This window comes from Pseudophryne corroboree, chromosome 3 (assembly GCF_028390025.1).
Source record: "Pseudophryne corroboree isolate aPseCor3 chromosome 3, aPseCor3.hap2, whole genome shotgun sequence".
Taxonomy (NCBI): Eukaryota; Metazoa; Chordata; class Amphibia; order Anura; family Myobatrachidae; genus Pseudophryne; species Pseudophryne corroboree.
Window position 1 is genome coordinate 398,389,921 of NC_086446.1, and position 14,026 is coordinate 398,403,946.

General features: G+C 45.7%; 1 long non-coding RNA gene across 1 annotated transcript in view; it reads right to left on the bottom strand.

Moving 5' to 3' along the window:
* LOC135057829 (uncharacterized) overlaps positions 1 to 1,957 on the bottom strand; it is a 60,192-nt gene extending 58,235 nt beyond the window's left edge. The window contains exon 1 of the long non-coding RNA XR_010244396.1: positions 1,582 to 1,957. This is a non-coding gene — a long non-coding RNA (uncharacterized LOC135057829). The remainder of the gene's footprint in view (positions 1 to 1,581) is intronic.
* Positions 1,958 to 14,026: the final 12,069 nt, after the last annotated feature.

Here is a 14,026-nt window from a genome sequence, read left to right on the forward strand (position 1 = left end):
CCCTTCGTGATCAGGACCTGGAAGTGACATAACGAGAGGGCAGTAGATAACTTCCGCACCTACTACAGCACCTAAATGTTTTCTACGTTCTCCGTTTGTTTGAGGTTATTTTTTTTTTCTATGCACCATTGGACAGTCGCCATGCTTCGGGCTCGGTGTCTCGCTCCGCTCTGCTTCACTCGCCACAGGTTACTATTCCAAATAGTTTGTGACATGGACCCAGGGGTTTAAGGGAAAGGTCCTCTCCATGAAGGGAAACTAGACGCTACCGTGCTGCATATACCTTTTAACATACAGTTTATTATTAACATTTTTACATTTGTTTTTATTCTGTGCCCATTGCTGGCATTACTGACATAACCCTGCAGCCCGGTACTACAGTATGTCCTAGCTGCAGAAGCTCTTCCTTTACACTTCCCCCAGTGCAGCGCACCAGGAGTTAACTGCCTATATCTCCACAACTGCCTGTATCTCCACAACAGTCCAGGCTGCAGTGCTCAGCTAATGTTCCATCTCAGCACAGGAAGGTACACGGAGCTGTCTCTCCTTGTCCCCCAGTGTGCAGTACTCTGTCCCGAGCAGCAGTGGCTCCCTGCCACCCTGTAATGCAGTGGCACTGAGAGCTAAGCTCCTGGACCCCAGCAGTTGGCACACAGCCTTGCAGCCTGGGACTAGACTCTTGGCTGCAGCAGCTTTCCCCTGCCTTGCCGCACCCCTGTAGTGCTGGGCGCACACAGCCCTGCAACCCTGTTAGTATGTTCTGGCTGCAGCAGGTCCTAATATACTGTCCTTCAGCATCACCACAGCTGCCAGATAGTTGCTTAGCAACTTAGACACTGGCTTCTACGTGCAACAATACACCTGTTATGAATACCTTGTTACCTGACTCCAGCCTGATGACTCTTGTTATTGGTCTGCCTCCATTTCATTACGGATTTTGGGTATTTCCTGCCTGCCGGTGATATTAGTACGTTTCTGCACCTAGTGAGCCTTTGACGTGGTCACTGCATGTTGTGCAGTTCCCTGTTTCTGAACACTGGCCTGTCTGTCTAAATCATACTTGCCTACTATCCCGGAAGCAGCGGGAGGCTCCCATTTTTTGGGGTAGCCCCCCCGGAAGAGTAGGCAGGTCTCCCACATCCTGCTTGCATCCTAGTGATGCGGGCAGGATGGAGAGAAACTCTCCCGTGTTCGCAGGTCCGTGGAGTGGGGAAGGGGTTAAAATGATGTGAATCGCATCATTTTAGCCCCTTCCTGCGGACCCACGAATTGCGGTGTTTTTCGGATGTGGGGGTGGGGCTTGCTGATGTCACAGCCTGGCTCCACCCCTGAAGTCTCCTGCAGCGTCTCCTCTCCAGGCTTCTCCCAGAGAAGAGAAATTCAATGTAGGTAAGTATGGTCTGCATCCTGCATTTGTGTTCTGTTCCTGACAATCCTGTATCCTAGCCCTGTTGGATTCCACCCTGCATCTATATCCTGTTCCTGTCTGTCCTGCACCATAGCCCTGTTGAATTCCACCCAGTATCTGTGCCCTGTCTCCTTTCCAGCTCTGTGACTGCCTTGCCAAGACCCTCAACTTACCTCTTGAGTTACCTTCACATTGGATCCAGCTCCAGCAAGTTCCTGAGTGCACATCTTGTCAAGTTAAGCATATCAAGTCCTGGTTTTGAGCACTTTTACACTGGGTGTCAGTGATAATCCCCAAGCACAAGCATTCCTGCATTTCCTCTATTCCTCGCCTGCTCTAACATCTGTTTGTTTCCTGTAGTCGGAACAATCCACATATAAGCATATCCTGTAGTTGCAAGCTTGCAGCTTACTGTGCCTGCGTACCTGTACCTGTATTCAAGTCACCACTTTGTCTGCAACTACAGATTGTAGCTTTGTCACTCTGTTCATCTGCAAGTCTCCCTACAGTTAAAACTCATTCTGTTTGGACTCTGCCTTAGATCACAGTACACACCCAGCTTCTGACTGTTCTAGTAATTAACCACCACTTAGCTAAGTTCACCACAGCTTACACTCTATTCCTCATTAACCATTGTCTTGCCATGCATTCAGCATTCATCTAATCCTGCAGCCTACAGTCTCATCAGCTACAGTAGTTATTCCAGTATGCACAACCCAAGTCCAGTCTGCCTTCTGTTAACTCCTGTCCTGCTGTGTCATCCTGCACCTAACTCCAGGTTAATTACTCTGTGGATCCCTGTCTTATTCAAATAAGGCAGGTGCAAGCCGTAACAAGTTGGGAACTCTCCCATCCAGGGGTTAAAGTGAGCCGAAACGGGGCGGATCTGTGGGGGTAATTCTGAGTTGATCGCAGCAGCAAGTTTGTTAGCAATTGGGCAAAACCATGGGGGTCATTCCGAGTTGTTCGCTCAGTAAAAATCTTCGCATCGCAGCGCAATGTTCGCACTGCGACTGCGCCAAGTAAATTTGCTATGCACTTAGGAATTTTACTCACGGCATTTTCATCGTTCTGGCGATCGTAATGTGATTGACAGGAAATGGGTGTTACTGGGCGGAAACAGGCCGTTTTATGGGCGTGTGGGAAAAAACGCTACCGTTTCCGGAAAAAACGCAGGAGTGGCCGGAGAAACGGAGGAGTGTCTGGGCGAACGCTGGGAGTGTTTGTGACGTCAAACCAGGAACGACAAGCAGTGAAATGATCGCAGATGCCGAGTAAGTCTGGAGCTACTCAGAAACTGCTACGAGGTGTGTAATCGCAATATTGCGAATACATCGTTCGCAATTTTAAGATGCTAAGATTCACTCCCAGTAGGCGGCGGCTTAGCATGAGCAAATCTGCTAAAATCCACTTGCGAGCGAACAACTCGGAATGACCCCCCATGTGCACTGCAGGGGAGGCAGATTTAACATGTGCAGTGAGAGTTAGATTTGGGGTGGGTCATGACGTCTCTCCCATAGTGCCGAGGAGCGGACGCCGAGAGGACTGTGGTGGGAGCGGGGCTTGGTGAATATGGTGTCCCCCCCCTCCTCCCTCCCATATGTGTACTAGTGGCAATTTTACTGGGGGGCAAGCTACTGGGGGTAAACTATTGGGGCATTACTACTGGGGGCAAACTACAAGGGGCAAGCTACAAAGGGGCAAACTACTGGGGGCATTACTACAAGGGGACAAACTACAGGGGGGCTAAACTACTGGCGGCATTACTACTTGGGGGCATTACTACTAGGTGCTAAACTACAAGGGGCATAACTACAGGAGCTAAACTTCTGGGAGCATAACTACAGGGGGGCATTACTACACGGGGTCAAACTACTGGGGGCATTACTAACAGGGGCCATCTACTGGGCGAAAACTACATGGGGGCTAAACTACAGGGGCTAAACAACTGGGGGAACAACTGCAGGGGGCATTACCACTGGGGCTAAACTACAAGGGACAGGGCTAAACTACATGGGGCAAACTACATGAGGGCTAAACTACTGGGGGCATTACCACTGGGAGGCTAAACTAGAGGGGGGGAGTAAACTACTGGGTCATAACTGCAGGGGCATTACCACTGGGAGCTAAACTACTGGGGGCATAACTACTGGGGCTAAATGACTGGGGGCATTACTACAGGCAACATTACTACTGGGGACAATACTACACAGGGGCATTACCATTAAGGGCATGATGGGGTGCACTACTAATGAGGGCATTGTAAAGGGGGCACTTCATAAGGGGCACCACTCCTGGGGACATAAGGGGCACTACTATTGCGGGCATTGCATAAGGGGCACTACTACGGTGGGCATTGTATAAGGGGTGCTACTGCTGTGGGCATTTCTGTATGTGTATTACGGCGTGTTACCAGTACTCAAAGTGGGCTGGTATACAACAGTATGGTATACCGGCACTTCTTCAAGCACTGCAGTGCCGACAAAGAAGCTGAGCTCCCGGTCCGCCCTCTGTCCCTCCACCCCTACCATCGCCTCTGCACTGGAAGCCCTGGTTCCAGACTCCCAGCTGCAGCGGATCTGGGACCAGGCCAGATTTATTATCCCTGCTGCTGTATCGAGCTCCTGTGACCACGGCGCTTTCCATGTCCCTGATGTCACTCTCCCTGTCCCTGCTGTCATCTCCCTGTCCCTCTGTCACTCTATAATGTGAATTTCTGCTCATACCGTGTGCTATAATGTGAATTTTGGCTCATTCTGTGTGCTGTAATGTGAATTTCGGCTCATACCGTGTGCTATCATATGAATTTCGGGTCATACCATGTGCTATAATGTGAATTTTGGGTCATACTGTTTGCTATAATGTGAATTTTGGTTCATACCGTGTGCTATAATGTGAATTTCGGCTCATACTGTGTGCTATAATGTGAATTTCGGCTCATACTATTGAGTATAATGTGAATTTCGGCTCATACCATATGGTATAATAGGAATTTCGGCTCATACTGTGTGGTATAATGTGAAAGGGGCACCAGTAAGGGGTCCTACTATTGTGGTGCATAATGTGTATAAGGGGTACATGGTGTGGTAAACTACACTGAAGGACCCCCCCCCCCCCCCTTTTGAGTGGCCATGCCCCCTTTTCAGGAGCGCACACGCCTTCAGCGTGCACATAATTACAACCTTCACTTTTCCTTTGTCAGTGGCCATTTTTGGTTATTTTTTTACACTGCTATGGTACGGAAGCGCTTCCGCAGCCCCCAGCGCATCTCAATCCACTGCAGGGGCTAGCGGTAACCTTACTGGGGCAGCAGCTGGTTCCATGGCAGCTCCTAATTTTCTGTGGGTTCTCGGGCCCGGAAGTACACCATGGAATCAGCGCCTATGCTGCTCTCTGCACTGGCAAATTCATCTGACATTGCTGAAAATGGTCTCTGACATCAATGGTAAATCTAACTGACATTGGTGGGTGGCAATCAGTGGTTTCTAACCATTGATGGTCGATGGACATCCCTACGATGATGAGGCCACTGGAGGAGACACAAGAGTCTCCTACAGATGTTGATGATTGTAAATAAATGTGTTCTTTTCATATGTGATATCAGCAATTCAGGTGTTTTAAAATAATCAGAATGACACATAAAGCATGGGTTTTGGAGAACAACAAAAGAAACTACTTGTTCAGCGCCTCAAACAAATCAATCATTAAAATAAAGCAAAGAAATTAAGGTACAACAGGCTCCTGAGACACTGCGCTTGCCACACCACTATGTGAGATGGATTAGAAGACTATAGAACAAGAAAAGTGGCTGCGCTGTGTGTCAGCAGCTATATAAAATAGAGAGCACAACGTATAAAATGTAAAGAATTTATTCTCTTAATCAATATAGTTATAAAACATGTAGGTTAATAATACACCTATATCTGTCTCAGGTGATATAAAGGTTCAGCCGTGTGATAAAATGGCTATCCAATATATTAAATCCTAATTGTGCAATAGGGAGGGAACAGGAGAATTTGTAGATGTAATTCCAGATAAATGTAAACGTATACTACCTCTCCGGCAAGGGCTGGTATAAACTTGGCCGGGCGTCCCCGGCTAGTGAGTCCTGCGTTGCCCGATGTTCTGCACAGAGTAGAGGAGTATTGCGGTGCCCAGTGCCGAGCACCTCCCAATAGAAAGTGATGTATAATCGTCTCCTGTACTCCTGATCGCCAGCCGGCGATGAAGCAAGCTGCTGAGATGCACAATGTGATTGTACAGCGGAGCGGAAAGGTGGGTATCCCAAAGCTGAGTACCTGCCGCCAGAAGGAAATGTGCGGTCATCTACTGTTCTCGTGATCGCTGGCTGGAACAGCGATCAGGAGTACAGGAGACGATTATACATCACTTTCTATTGGGAGGTGCTCGGCACTGGGCACCGCAATACTCATCTCCTCTGTGCAGAACATCGGGCAACGCAGGACTCACTAGCCGGGGACGCCCGGCCAAGTTTATACCAGCCCTTGCCGGAGAGGTAGTATACGTTTACATTTATCTGGAATTACATCTACAAATTCTCCTGTTCCCTCCCTATTGCACAATTTTATCACACGGCTGAACCTTTATATCACCTGAGACAGATATAGGTGTATTATTAACCTACATGTTTTATAACTATACTGATTAAGAGAATAAATTCTTTACATTTTATACGTTGTGTTCTCTATTTTATATAGCTGCTGACACACAGCGCAGCCACATTTCTTGTTCTATGGATTTCAGAGAGAAAGATATAGGGCCTGATTCAGACCTGATCGCTGCTGTTTTCACACAGCGGGCGATTATTAATAGACTGCGCATGCGTATTCACTGCAATGTGCACACACGCTTTGCCAAACAACGACAGGCATCGCCGAACAGCGAAAATTTCAGTTGCACAACCATTCGTTTGTGGGTGGTAACTGACCATTTTCTGGGAGTGTCAGGGAAAACGCAGGTGTTCCCAAGCATTTTCAGGGAGGGTATGTGACGTCAACTCCGGTCCCAATCAGCTTGTTCTCATCGCACTGTAGGAGTGAGTCCTGGTCTGCGCCCAGACTGCACACACTGGTAAAAACATTTGAAGGTGAGTGAGGTGCGAAGGGATTTGCAGCTGTCCGCTGACTGAGGGATATTTTTAGCACAGCGTACACATGAAATCGCACACTTGCACGGGCGAATATACACTCCCCTTGGGCAGCGACTATCTGAACGCAGGACAGCAAAATTAGCAGCCCAGCGATCAGGTCTGAATCACCACCATAGTTCTGTATATTAAAAGTTAAGTTTCCATTGATTGTCAGTTTGAATAGCAGATCAGGAGAGGTTTGAGAGGATTTTCTTTTCAAGATTCATAAAGTCAGCTTAGGGCATGGAACCTCCTCTTTTCTTGTGGATTTCCCCATCCTCCCCTGTTTGGTTTTGTTGTTTGCTGGTGTTTTGTTACTGTTTGGTAGTCTTTTTAGTGGCAGCCTTATAATTGTAGGATTGTGTGAGGCACTGCTAATGATCTTTTGCCACAGGTGGGGGCTATTTCCGCTGGGGGTGGGAAGTGATTTTATAATGGGGGCATGTGGACACATGGGGGTGGAAAACATCCCCTATGTGTATACTTAAAAAAAATATATATATATATATATATATATTTTTAAAAAGACATTGTACACTTTATAAATAAAAAAAAACAATCTCTGACAGCATAGGCATGCGCAGACACTGACAGGCGGGTGCCGCTTCTTACTCCCCCCCCCCTCCACGGCATTATAGTGTTCTCTCACCTCCCCTGTCCTGGATATAGACTGCTTACCTGGGCGGCCCAAAGACTGCTCACCTGGGCGGCCTAGGTAAGCAGTCTATATCCAGGACAGGGGAGGTGAGAGAACACTATAATGCCGTGGAGGGGGGGGGGGGAGTCCGGAGCGGCACCCGCCTGTCAGTGTCTGCGCACGCCTATGTCTGACAGTTTTTTTGGGGGTAAAAAGGTTGGCAGTTCATTTAAGAAAATACCAAGGATGTTTGATTCGCTGAGTTGGCGGGTGGATCACCTCTGTAACTGTTGACTGCTAGGGAATAGGGCTGGGACCCTTCCACTGTGGGTCCTACTAGGCATATAATCATCATACTGTATTGAAGATATATAAATCACCAAAATTCGGCTTTCAAATCATCGAATCATGGAAACATACAGTAAGTGAATAGGTGATTTGCACCAATTTGCTCTGATTTATCAAATCGCAATACTAGTTCACAGCGCCCATTTCTTGTCAGCCTTCTTACCACCTACTGTATTTAGAAAAAGCAAGTAGCAGAATACAGCGAGCTAAAGCTGGAAAGGATGAATATTGTATTTAGAAAAGTGTTGTTTTATTTTCCTATTTTTTAGATAGTAGTTTAAGATTTTTTTCTTGGTTTACTTTTAAATTATTATTATTATTATTATTATTATTATTGTTGTTGTTGTTGAATGTGCATGACATTCAACTATCTGGGTAAAACTCAGCAATGATACTGTAGTATTTGTGACGGTCTTCACAGAAAGTGCTAATGCTTACCAATTGTGATAGCATTCAATCACACATTCTTAACGGTCTTCCTATTTATGAATAGGATTTTATTTTCACTACTCTGGGGAGTTTTGCTTGAACAATATTGGAGTTTAATTTATATAGCTATTCTCCTTAAGTGCAATATTGCAGCCATATTTTAAAATGTTTTATATTTAATAATATTTTTTAGGAAATATTAAGCCTGTTCTGTGCAGGTATTTCATTAAATTGTTTTTAAATAGGAGATGACTTGGGCTTGGCCAGATGCTCTCCAGCCCCTGTTACCAGCCTGACCTGTGGAGACACAGGTCAGGCAGCTGGAGCCCCAACACCTTGTACAGACGCCACCAGTAACAGCACTATTGCAGCATCTGCTGTTGTGCTACCTGCAGCTGTTGGAAGTGTTCGGTCTCACAGCAATGAACAGGCTCAGGCCTTGGCAAATTATATTAGCTGTTCATCCCTGCCGATTAGTGTCAGTCTTAAACAGAGAGTGTTATATCTTTATATATTTAAATAGATTACAATAAGTGAAAAAAATGAATAAAAGTTAGATATTTTTAAATAATTAACCCTTAAAAACAAAAATATTAATATGTTTATAATAAGAGCTGATATACAGTATATAAGACTGTGCATATCTTCTACCTGTTCTAGCTTTCATCTCCTGCTGCTGGTATCTAAACTTCGGTCTTCGCTTGTATGAATCCTAAACTATGTGAATGTGATAGCTTCATGAAATATGCCAGACCGAACAATAAATGTTCAAATTTGACCTCCCACCCCAAACAGCCCTGACATCAAATGAAATATATATATATATATATATATATATATATATATTTATTAGTGTCCAAAGGGTGACTCTCATACGTCTTGTAAATCAGACACAGGATCCCATTTTTAGGTCAACGTTTCAGAATTTTTACTTCAATTCTTTCATCAGGACGAAAGAATTGAAGTAAAAATTCTGAAACGTTGACTTGAAAATGGGATCCTGTGTCTAATTTACAAGACGTATGAGTGCCGCCCTTTGGACACTGTATAAATTTTGGGCCACCCTTGGGGATAGGTGAATGGGAGGGCACCGACGCAAGATACACTTATAGACAAGGAGTTCCGGCTTACTGCATCTGATATATATATATATATATATATATATATATATATATACACAGTATAAAGCAAGCAGGATTAAAACCAGACTCCCATTTCTACTGACTGGCCTGTGAGATCAGCAGATTAATGCTGTTTGGTGTCCGCACATATCTGTCATTCACAGGGGAATATATTCTAAATCTGCCTGCTGCAACAGTGCTAATAATATTGTCCATACATCATATGGCAGAGACTGGAACATTTGTGTAACACTTGGAAGTGTGAGTTCAGCACTGTGCAGCCCAAATCCTATCTGCCTCCCTCTCTGAGGTTGCTTGAACTGCAAATCCCAGCATGCCCTGCCAGACTGTTGCTTAACTGTGCTATAAAGTTTAGGTCTGTGGTGGAAGAAAAGCCAAAGTAACATTCCACAGGTTGCATTAAATGTGGATCTGTATGTTACGATCAACACTGATGTACAGTATCTTTACAGTACAGAATGGCCGGGTAATACAGGCGTGAAGGAATGGCGCCTAATATTACAAGTCTCTAAACCAAAGAAGAGCTGCTGTGTGAGAATCGAGGATTTTATAGTAAATGAATCTCCCACCAAGAATTATCGAATACCCAGTCCCAGCTATAATAGGTGATCGTGATAACGGAATACCGGAATCAGTGTCTCCCTTCCACCAATAATATCCTACTTTGAGCTACTTAATCTGGGAATCTCCCACCAAGAATTATCGAATACCCAGTCCCAGCTATAATAGGTGATCGTGATAACGGAATACCGGAATCGGTGTCTCCCTTCCACCAATAATATCCTACTTTGAGCTACTTAATCTGGACCTTGCTGTCCTGCGAATAGACCGATTGGAAGACATCCTCTTTGAGACACCCGCTTACGTTAAACCTGGTGACCAGTTGTGGTGCAGATAACTAATTGGAGGAATCAGCCGCTATAATTTTGATGTGCCTGCTAAAAATCAAATTTCCGGTACGCAGATTACCAATAGACATTTTATCGTAAATAACCAAGATTGGCATGAAGATACTGCACTATTAGGCGCTTGTCCTCTCCCCTTTTTTTCCATATATATATATATATATATTTATAACCAGACCCATTTCCCCCAAACAAGACCCCAGAAATGAATGGCATTAATATGTAATTAGTAGTCTCCAAGCAGTCTTGCATCCAATTAATAGCCCCCAAATCACCCAGCATTACATTTGCAGCAACTGGTCTGCCCGAATATCAAATTATATAGTTGTAGTTATGGTGGCCAATCCCGGGATCGGCGGGATCCCGGGATTTAGGGCCAAAAATGGCCGGGATTCAATCCCGGGATTGGAAGCTCCAATCCCGGGGATTGAGGGATCAGCGTTGAGCGTCCACAGGACGCTCAAACGCTGCCCGGCTTCCTGCTTCTGGGTCCCCAGCGCAGTGTGAGAGGTCACCATCAGCATTCACACAATGTTCCCCGCCCGCCCCCGGTATATGGTGAGTTATATGTGCGGGGCGGGGTGGGGCGAGGGGGCGGCCACCTAGGTAAAAGCCAATCCCGGGTATCCCGGAAATCCCGGGATTGGCCATTTTTCAATCCCGATACCCGGGATTGAAAAAATGGCCCGGGATTGGCTTCCCTAGTTGTAGTACCCAGATATTTCTGATACATCTACGGTTGCCATCATAGGTATGTTGCCATCTTCATTAATGGGTCATAGATGAACATAAATTTCTTTAGGCTGCAAAACGCAAAATCCTGCCCACTATTGACTCCTGGCTATCTTACACTGCCAAACAAAATACACTAATTCGCTTTGCGCTATTGTACATGGTTTACCGGCTGAAATGAGATAAGTGCAGACACATGTCTTTAAATAATGTTAGTGGAAATTTTCTATATTAAAAAACTATCAGTGCTGGTTATCTCACAGATTTAATATACCATTAAAACATGAACAGTACTCAATCAATTAACATCCTATTCTACTGCATACATGCCTCCTAATAATAAAACACATACAGTATGTGTAACAATTCTATAAACCACACGTTAACTTGCGGATGGTAAGACGTAAGACGTATAGGACTAGAATCTTGCGTCCCTTAACCCCACACGGAGGTTAAATATTGTCCCGATGTAGGTTTTCACAAGTATAAGATGGTGTTCATATGTTTGCTGCTGTATGGTAATATGAGCCAGTCTCAATAATCACACCAATGTATGTAGGTATGTATGTATGTATGTATGTATGTATGTATGTGTGTGCTCAATCAAACCACCTGTGAGTATAATACCGGGCTCACCACAGTCCACTGATTCAATGAATGGAACAGCTTCTCCCACGGTGGGTCAGTGATATGATGTGAAGGAATCGGCTAGGAGGCACCGGACGTCTCCGTCCTCCACAGTCTGATTGCCGCTGCGCCTTCCAATATCCGCCCAATGGAGTGCTGTCACTGACAAGTGGTGAGCTGGTAACCATGCAAGCGTGTCCTCAGTCGTGGTTTCCCCGTCACCGCTATCCTCTGACGTGTTTCGCTCGGACTGGAGCTTTATCGAAGCTGCCTACAGCAGTCTCATGAAAGTACTTAACAGTTACTTGAAATCTCTGTAGCACTGTTTTGTAAAGATACACAATGGTGGATCAGGCTTGGTGGCAGGGCCGGACCGGCCATCTGGCACTTCTGGCAAATGCCAGAAGGGCCGATGGCCAAGTGGGCTGGTCAAGAGCTCACTGAGACACGCTGCCGGCTCAGTTCAGCGGCAGCGTGTCTCAGCTGTCAGGAGAGGAGAGCGCGCCAGCGCGATTATGTCTGGCGGCGTATAGTGGACTTCAAACCAGCCGCCGGTTCGTGAGCCAATCAGAGCTCGCGGACCGGCAGCCAATCAGGCACTGTGGGGGCAACTGTTTACCTGACACTGTGGGGGCATTTGTATACCTGGCACTGTGGGGGCAATTGTTTACCTGGCACTGTGGGGGCATTTGTATACCTGGCACTGTGGGGACAATTGGCTGGCACTGTGGGGGCATTTGTATACCTGGCACTGTGGGGCATTTGTGGATCTGGCTCTTTGGGGGCATTTGTGGATCTGGCTCTGTGTGGGCATTTGTGGATCTGGCTCTGTGGGGGCATTTGTGGATCTGGCACTGTGGGGGCATTTGTATACCTGGCACTGTGGGGCATTTGTGGATCTGGCACTGTGGGGACATTTGTGGATCTGGCACTGTGGGGGCATTTGTATACCTGGCACTGTGGGGGCATTTGTATACCTGGCACTGTGAGGCATTTGTGGATCTGGCACTGTGGGGGCATTTGTGGATCTGGCACTGTGGGGGCATTTGTGGATCTGGCACTGTGGGGGCATTTGTATACCTGGCACTGTGGGGGCAATTGTGGATCTGGCACTGCACTATTGGGGGCATATGTCTGTGTATCACGTCCCATTTTAATTGGCCACACCCATATTTTTGGCGCGCGCACACAGTACCTCTATGGGACACTCTCTTTCTGATTGGTTGCCGCTTAGCCCCGCCGGGAGTACACACAGATGCTCTCATTCTAGTGAATGGGGCGCGTGCGTGTCCACGTTCCTTTTCTGGAGCGCGCGCGCTTAGTTACAACCTTTATTTTTCCATACCCCCACTTCAACCAATGGTTGTGTGTATTTTAATACAGAATGATGTACACTTGTATGTTGTTATAATATTAATTATATTTGTAAGAGCATAGACTAAGAAGTAGGAGGAGTCGGAATAGTAAGGTGAGGAGTCAGATGCTGACACCAAGGTGGGCCTGTGTGCTTCAAAAATGCCAGGGCCTATTTTTGGTCCCAGTCCGGCCCTGCTTGGTGGCATACAGTAGGTTATTCCTACAGCGGGGTGGTTACCCCTCCATGTGGTAGTAGTAGCAGTGGAGCTCATACTAACAACACACTATAGGTATGGATAAACCTGGCCCATTTGTCATTTTACACAGCGCACCCCTCCAATGGAAGCAAAATACTTTATTTCAACAAAAATAAAGCAAATAAAAGTCTCCTTAACACAAAAGTTTTCTGGTGCACCTTAAAACCCTCCATTATATATGCATCAACTGCCAGTCATCAATACACAACAAAGAATAAAGAACAAGTATGTAATGATTAGTGAGTGCTTCCTCCAGCACTGGGAGTCAGACAGTGATTGACAGCCGAGATGCGTTAAGAAGGACAGAGAAGTATGGTGGAATATGGCTAAATGTATGATGGCATGGATATGACTCCACCCAAATGCAGTATTATTATTACTGATATTTTGTGTATGCTGTTAAATAAAGCAGCATGTATCATCTCCTCTAACACACTTACTGTACACATTGGATGTAGTAAAGCTCCATAATCTCAAATTGCAGTGAAAGTGCTAATTATTTGCCCTTTTTATCTCATCTGGTTTGTGAGCCACTCCATTTCAAGACAGCTTCTACTTTACTGTATACTGGCTGCTCATTCAATTCACTGGTCCTTCACAGATGCATGAAAGGGAGGGGTTCTCCCAGCACACCTGTAAAAGATCAGCAATGAGATTTGTATACTACATGATGATAGAAACACAGAGATCTCAGTTTGCATATATTTGCAAAGATATGTTTAAGCCACCAGGGCGCATCAAGACATCTCTGTTCTGACAGTTCCCAACACTACTGAATAATAGCACCCACTCTGGGTCATATAATTGCATATTGTTCTGCTACATGACAATAGCATATACTGTACATTGAATACATTTAAATTGAGAGCCATCTCACCTGGAGGCATCCCAAGAGCCTCCAAATGGCACTACAGGTGCCAGCACACCCTCAAAATGCTGGTCCTATCCATGCCTCTGAGAACAGTAATATAAAATGGTGGGTGCTCAATAAGGACCATTAAATAGATACATAGTGGCAGATTCCTGGAGTCAGGTA